Source organism: Pteropus vampyrus, unplaced genomic scaffold, assembly GCF_000151845.1.
Source record: "Pteropus vampyrus isolate Shadow unplaced genomic scaffold, Pvam_2.0 Scaffold575, whole genome shotgun sequence".
In the NCBI taxonomy this organism is placed as follows: Eukaryota; Metazoa; Chordata; class Mammalia; order Chiroptera; family Pteropodidae; genus Pteropus; species Pteropus vampyrus.
This window is the reverse complement of record NW_011889356.1, coordinates 507,025-515,150: the sequence shown is the minus strand read 5'-3', so window position 1 is coordinate 515,150 and position 8,126 is coordinate 507,025. Positions and strand designations below refer to the sequence as shown.

The 8,126-nt window shown below is 42.1% G+C and overlaps 1 pseudogene; it reads right to left on the bottom strand.

Moving 5' to 3' along the window:
• Nucleotides 1-239: 239 nt before the first annotated feature.
• Nucleotides 240-948, bottom strand: LOC105308429 (annotated as a pseudogene).
• Nucleotides 949-8,126: the final 7,178 nt, after the last annotated feature.

Below are 8,126 nucleotides of genomic sequence, written 5' to 3'. Positions count from 1 at the left end.
TATTTATTTATATATTTTAGTTTAGCTCCATTTATTAAATGATCTCATTTGTTGTTGTGGCCGCAGTGTGTCAGCCTGTTATTAAAACATAAAATGTTCTTCAATTCCTCTTAAAACATAAAATGTTCTTCAATGTTCAAAGATCCAGGACAGAAGGATCTTCCAGGTAGCACGCCAACAGAACAAGAGACTCTGATGATGCCAGTTTCAATGGTGGTGCCATCCAGAGAGGGAGAGAGTCATGGCACATTCAACCGCAGCTTCTAGAGATTTTGGAAAAGGAGTTTTTGGGAGCCCAGGCTGCCTGGCATTTTGATGCTGTCACTGTGGGTTTTGTATTCCAAAATGGTGTTGGGAGGTAGGTTAAGCACTCGCCGAAGCGTATCCTGGATTCGTGCTGTGGTGGCTTGGTCGCTGGCAGTCTTATTCCATATGGAAAGAATGTTTTCCTGAAAGTGGTTGGAGACCACAGCCCCAAAGATATCCCCCACAACCATGAACTGCTCCAACATGGCCAGGATGAGATTCTTGTAGCAACAGGAGTCCAAGCCCTTTTTTAGCCAAGTATTCCACTTGCCACCATTTTTATTTGCATCATCCTCCCACATGGTTTTAATTCCTCCTTTGAAGAGATAGAAGTTGTTGTGGCCTATCAGGTCCCCAGGACATACCATTTGGCTATCAGGTGCCCAGGACATACCACAGTGGCAAAAGCGCCCATCAGTTTAATAGTCTGCTTGTAGCTCTGTGAGCTGGTGGGACCAGCGGGGGGTTCTCCTGGAGTGCCAGAAAGTGTAGTTGTACTGTAGGGGATGCTTTGCTGGTCCAGGGACAACAGCCTTCCTCTGGCTGCTGCTCTGACTCTTGTCTCGTTCCATTTTTTCCTTCTCACCATCTTTCTGTGTGCCTTTTTCTTCCTTCTGATCATGGCCCCGCTGTCTTCATCTTTCAATGCGTCGAACTTGTTCATCCTCTTGTCGTCGCCCTAATGAGCTCAATTTTAAATTGAACACCTAAACTGAGGTGTTTAATTTTAGAAATTAGGAAAAGAAAAGTAGAGAAAACCCAAAGAATGCGAAAAGGCGATAATAAAGGTTACAAACAGAAATTAATTAACTATAAGATGAAGATATAACAAAGAGGATCGACAAAGCCAAAAGTTTGTTCTTTGAAAAGGCTAATGAAGTTGACAAACTCTAGTGAGACTGAGCAATAAAAAAAACCAGACACAAATAATATTGAGAATAAAAAAGAGGACATACCTGTAGATATAGCAGAGATGAAGTGATAGTAAAAGAATACTACAGCTATCTTTATGCCAATGATTTTTATAATGTAGATGAAATAGATGACTCCCAGAAAATACAACGCCTGTCAAAATGCACTCGAGTAGGAATGGAAATCCTGAATAATTATAAAATATATTGAATCAGTTTTGTAAAATCTTATCACAATGACAACACAGACCTATTGGATTTACAGATGAATTCTCATTACTATCACTCAACTCACAGACAATGAGCTAAGGGCGTAAAAACTTTTCAATGGCCCATGAAAATGAGCTTCCAACTTATGTTACTTGCTTCAAAATATGAAAATGGTAAGAAAGATTAAAAAGATGTTTATTTAAATATCTACATGTCCATTGGTCTACTCCAACTCGACTCTTATGTAGTTGTATATAAATTACATTTACGTGAAATACAGGTGAATTTTAATATGATGTCAAAAATAAAAGTAGGGGCTCGGATGAAGATGTCAAAAATAAAAGTAGGGGCTCGGAAGCATCTTAAAATACCGGGTCTCTCCCCCAAGTCCCTCCTGCTGGTTGCAAAGCAGGCCCTTCTCCACCAGAGGGAGCACCAAGCAGGCTCTTTAGCTTGCTTTACCAAGATCCTTTTCTCCGGGTAGAACCCGGGCAGATCTCCCAGTTCACCAGTCTTCACTCTCTCTGAGCCTTGGTTTTCTGGCTTGTAAATTTGCATAAGGACACCTCTTTCACAGAGGTGAACCAATGTCTTACTAAAGGCGTTCAGGATTCCAGAGGCAGATGGAAGTCTTTAGGGAGGACGGAGGCTGGAATGTTCCTCTCGTTTGAGGGCCTTTGACTGAGAGGTCCGGGGACTGAGAAGAGGACTTATTCCGTTGCCTTCTTGACTTACCTTAAAGGACAAAGGCTGGGGCAGAGATGGAGGAGGGTGGGAGTGGGGGTGGCACTAAAGGCATGAATGGAGATCTCTCATTTTGACACAGGACTGCTCTTTTGCTGATCCTGTCTTCCTCACCAAGATTTATTATTTCCTAGCTCAGAGAAGGCTTAGAAATATCTTGGGTTGAGTTGGTAGGGGCGTGATTGGTGAAGACAAAATTAGGGAAGTTTTATTGAGTCTTGAACTCAATATCAGAGGGCTGGTAGGTTTTTTTTTTTTTTAATTAAAAAATTAAAAATAGTGATGGAGATGTAGAGTATACCATGGGGAATATAGTTAGTAGTATTGTAAGAACTATGTATGGTGTCAGATGGACACTGGATTTATCTGGGTCATCACTTCATAAGTTCTATAAATATCTAATCACCGTATTGTACACCTGAAACTAATATAATATGGTATGTCAACTATAATTGAAAAAATAAAAATATAAAAATTAAAAAACACGAAAATCAAAAAATTTAAATAACTTCCTTTCCTAATTATAAAATAAAACTACTCAACATAGAAAATTTATAAAATATGGGAACGTCTTCCTTTCCAAAACAAGGGGGACAGTGTGTTTCTTAGTTATTTCATCATCCAGAGAAATCTACAATTAATAGTTTGATGTATGATTTTTCTTTTATATCTTATGCACATATTTATAAAGATATATCACACAGGACTACTTTGAAAATTACCTTTTTTCAGTGTACATCTTTCTGTCACTTCATGTTCTTCTGCTGCATAATTTATATCTCTTTCACATCCCACTGAATAAATGTGCCAGAGTTTATTTAATCAATCCCTTATATACATATAAATTGTTTCCAGATTTTTATTATTGTAAAATGTTGTAATAACCATTTTTGGAGCAAAATTTTGCAAAATATTTATATTTATTTTTTTAAGGGAAATTTATATGGATACAATCTAGGATCATCTTAATATAATTTTAGTTTAATGTAATACCATTTCTTTAATCCTTTTAAAAAGTGGGATTGGAGAGTCAAAGAGTGAATGTATATGTAATTTTGCTAGATAGAGGCAATATACCATTTTGCATTCTTGCCAACTATGTGTAAGAGTTCTTGTTATCGTCAGCTTCTCCAACTAGATATGCTGTCAAATTTCTAGATGACCAGATACAAAGAGGAGATAGATCAATATAAACAACAGACAACAGAAACACACCCAGAGGCTGAAATATAGGGGAAACAAATAGGAAGAGAAGGGCCAGCTCAATGTGGGAGAATGCTTTCTGACAGAGTTGCCTAATGATGGCATGGGCTTCTCAGAAAATTATACGCTGCCTGTCCCTGGAGTTGTTCAAGGAGAGGCCAGATAACCATTCTACAGAATGTGGTACAGAAAGTTTCAACAACTAGGCATCTGAACCCAGGAACTTTAAAGCCTGGAGAAAAACACACAACCATCCTGATTAATTGCCTCATTTAAAATCCATGAATTAAGACATTGGACCTTAATTAGGCCTTTATTGCTGCCTTAGTCCATTCACCTAATTGTTTACTTCTAGATCATTAGTCATCCCTTCTCCTCAAAACTCCCACACCTCCTCCACCATCTTTATTCTCAGCCCTTGACTTTGCTTCTTATTTCACTGATAAAATGACATCAGCCAGAAGAGACTCTCCACAGACTCTACTAAAACTACTGTGCATTACTGGCATCTTCTTCTAGGTACTCTTCTCCCACTGGTTGCCATAGATGAACCTTCCATGCTGCTAGCTAAAGCTATTTCTTCCGTTTGTGCACAGGATCCTATACCATTTCCACTACCACGGGCCTTGCTCCAGCTATTTTCCATCTATCTTTGCCCTCATCTCCTCCTACTGCCCCACACTCTTGTTCACACTGCTTCACCTCGCCCCATTTGCTCCTGCTCAAAGACACCAGGTACATGCCTGCCTTAGAGATAGTTGGATTACTTACTTTGTTTTCTTGGAAAGCTCTTCTCACAGATAACCATGTGCACAGCACGTAACTCCTTTACCTCCATTTACATTGACTGAATTAAAAAAGCACAATCTAACTATAAGCCCTTTACAAGAGGTATCTAAAACATAAGAATACAGAAAGATAAAAAATAAAAGGATGAACAATTTACCATGTAAACAGTAAGCAAAATAACGGTAATGGTAACTTCAAGGCAAAAGGATCAGAGAGATAGTGAGGACTATCTTATAACACTAAAATTTAAAATTAGCCAACAGGATGTAAAAATTCTAAATATATTTTCACCTGACAATATGGCCTCAAAATAGATAAAGCAGAAATCTACACTTATAGTGAGATATTTTGACACATCTCTGATATAATTATCTCCTAGTATGGGAATAGTTTATTTCTTTCTCTAGTATTAGACTGTGAGCATCCCAAGGTCAGAGATTATCCTGAACATGGCTGTATCTCAAGCGATGTGCACAGTGCTAGGCACAGGATGGCCTTCAGTCAGTGTTTTCTGTACTAAACTTCCTCTAGCAATAGTGAGGTCACTATGTTCTGAAGTAGCACATTCTTTGAGAATGGTCTTACTCTCAGAAGGGCCTTAGTTTTCTGCATTGAAATCTGTCCTCCTCGCTCCCCACAGCTTTCCTAATGTGTCTTCGGCATGGATAGATTCTGGAGAATTTCTCTCTATGAAGAATGGGTATGTCTGAGGCCAGACCTTTTAAACCATAGGTGGGTATTAATTGCAGAGAATTTAAAGTAGATCAATTTTTTCCTTTCTTACAAAATCCTAGGCTGGGCATGGTTTCTGTTAGAAGAATCCTTTCTGGTAATTATCCATCCATCCTCAATAATGTATCTGGGCGTTGGTATTAAGACTTTTCAATTATTCAAATTGTCAGAGTTTTCATCTCCTGGTGAAACGTTTCTGGAAGCTTCTGTGACAGCTCTTGTGTGTGCTTGATAGCATAGCTAAAGCTCTTGCCTCTGTCTTTGGCAGGCTCTTAGCCAAGAGCTGTAAATCTGGAGCTATCAAGACCATTACGGCAAGTCAGTGGCTTTCTGGAGGGTTCAGTGCATCTACAGAGAGACTTAAGTGAGGGAGGCCATGGGGATTTAGAGAGTTTGTAGGTCTTGGCTTTTCTCTGGGTTCTGGTTATTTTCCATTTGTACTGGGCACCTTCCCCCATCGCGTTTCCATCCTTCTCTGCCCTGCTCTGTGTGTAGAGGAGTTGGGCCTTAGATCACTTCACCCGGGCTCTCTGGCTGGAGATGGGAGGGAAAAGCAGGGAGAAGTTAGGGAATTTCTTCCCCACTTTGGTACCATGGTTTTGAGATCACCTCTTATAAATTTACACCAGAACACCAGCAAGCCATTTTTCCCTTTGCCTCTCTAGACTTGGAGGTGGTAGGTAATAACTTCCCACAGTTGTCTGTCCCTGGGTGCCTCAAACCGGTTGTTATTCTCTTAATCCTGAGCATAAATAGCCCTTCATTAAATTGTCTTTGAAGTCCCACCTAAGTGGACTTCTTTTCCTGCTGGGATATAAAATTTTATAGAGTAAGCATTCTGCCTGAAAGATGACCCCTTTCCTTACTTTATGAGTCTTTGTCAGATACAGCTGGGAGGACTCTTGGACTAGATCTCAGGTGCTATAAACTCTGCGACTCAGAGAAGGAGTCAACGAGGTTAGAGATAAGCCTTAGATTCTTATCCCCTGTGCTGTGCTCTTCCCACTAACTGCTGGGCCTCCTCTTGGTGCTGTCTTCACTGAAGAGACGTGGAAAAGGGTTACTTTCCATGGATTACCTCAATTATGTCTCACCACAATCGAATGATGTAGTTATCACTATCCCAGCTTTGGAAGTGCGGAGATGGGGGCTGAGAGAGGTTAAGTAGCTCTCCCAGGATCACACAGCCGGTGAGTGAAGATTACGGTCAAGCCCAGGTCTTTCTGACTCCAGCCCCATGAGTTTCACAGGTGTACAAGAACGCAGGTGGAGAGTTTCACCTGGGACAGGAGGGCGTACACCTGCCACTGAAAGGAAGGAGATTCTGGCTTAGATAAGGTGGTGAGGATTGATGAAAGGGTCCTTTTCTTAAGCCGGAAGACAGGTGACTTGTGGCAAATAGGAGGAGTCAAAGTAAAAACAGAATAGGCTTAGTGCAGACGGAGCTGGTGTACAGGAAAAGTCAATACCTGTTAATGTAGTAATGGTTGTTTTTATTATTATTTTGTGCCTATCCCCCAAACCTCACTTCTTCAATTATCCTCAAACCTCATCTTTATCTTGAAAGTGGGAGCACAAGAAGCGGAGGAAATGGCAGACTCACGCTAGAGAGGTCAAAGTGGCTTTTAGAGCCAGGTCCTTGGCAGGCCTCCTTCCAGAAGGACACCTGAAGCTTTCCCTAGGCCAGCCAGAGCAAGTTCCTGAGAATCCAAATGGCCAGGGAATGCCCACCGAGTGCCCCCTCAGTTAAGCACCCAGACAGTGAAAGAAGCATTTCCCTGGCATGCTGTTTTTGGAAAGATGTTGCCTCTTTGACTTTGGAAAGAAGGCCTCTGTCTTAGCTCAGGGTGTACGGCAACTGCTCAGACTCCTATGATTCCCCAGGAGCGTGGGGTTAAGGAGGCTGGCCAGGACAGAGTGTGACTGGCCACACAGCTGATGCTGGCCTGACACCCAGATGGCCTTTCCTCATAAGCTGAATGGCCTTTGATTGTTAGGGAGGCTATGGCTTTTCCCATTAGAGTGGTGGTCCTCAAAGTTTAGCAGGCATCAGAATCATCTGGAAGGCTTGTTAAAACACACCTTGCTGGACCTTAGCCTGGAGAGTTTTTGGTTCAGTAGTTCTGGGGAGAAGACTGGAGAATTTGCATTTCCTATACGTTCCCGGGGGTTGCTGATGCTGCTGGTCTAGGATCACTCTTGGAAAACCACCACCGTGGGAAAGCGCATATCTGCACACTGACTCTTTTACATCCTGTCTGAGGACAGGACCTAGGGACAGGGATCTTGGGTTTTTAGTTCCACTATCTTGCTCTGTGGCTATATTTCTGAAGGTGATGAGTAATGGAGAATAGCTTATTACTTTAAGTAAGACAGGGAATTTTGGCGGAGGATGCTTGGGAATCTCTCTGAATTCAATGAAGAGTTGAACAGTTAGGGTCTGGCTAGGGCAGAGCAGCCCTGAGGCCCTCAGCACCTGGAATTCGTGTACCTGCTGTCCAGGGTACTCTAGACAGGTGATCTGGCCACTAGTAACCTCTAGTCCAGCCTAATCGAATTCCAAATGCTGATGAGAGGTAATCTGATTGGCCTACAAGGGGCAGGACCTTCCTGCCCTCCCTTACTTAGCCGGTCAGCCACAGCAGGTGTGTGGTGGAGAGGACACGGGAGAGGATCCAGAAAACAGACAGGGCTGCCCAGGTCCCGCCGCCCTGAACTGAGCATCTGTGAGCCTACACAGAGCCTACCAAGGTGACCACGACCAACATTCTTCTTCTCACTGGGCCTCAGTTTCTCTATCTGTAGAATGAGGGTTTTGGGTTAGAACTTCAACCCTGGGTCAGTGTTTCTTTCTTAAAATGTGTCTGCACCATAATTGCTTGGGATGCTTGAATATAGAAGCCTACATGCTCCGTGGTGTGTTGCTAAATGGTCCATGACAGGCTTTCCAAAGCGAAGCAAAGCAAAACAAAACGAAATGCCCTGATTTGAAATGTTTGCCCAGTTTTGGGAGTGTAAACGATTACTCCCCCATGGTGGCCAATTTCAAACTAGCAAAGTGAAATTGGGAAGAGAGGTGCACCAGGCTTCAGCTTACCACCTGTCTACAGATCAGAACCTCTGAGGGAGGCCTGGGAATCTGCATTTTATCCCAGAGGCGATTCTGGTGGATAATAACATTTCAGAACCCCTGCACCAATAGAACTCTGAGAACATTTCTGGTCCTTACAT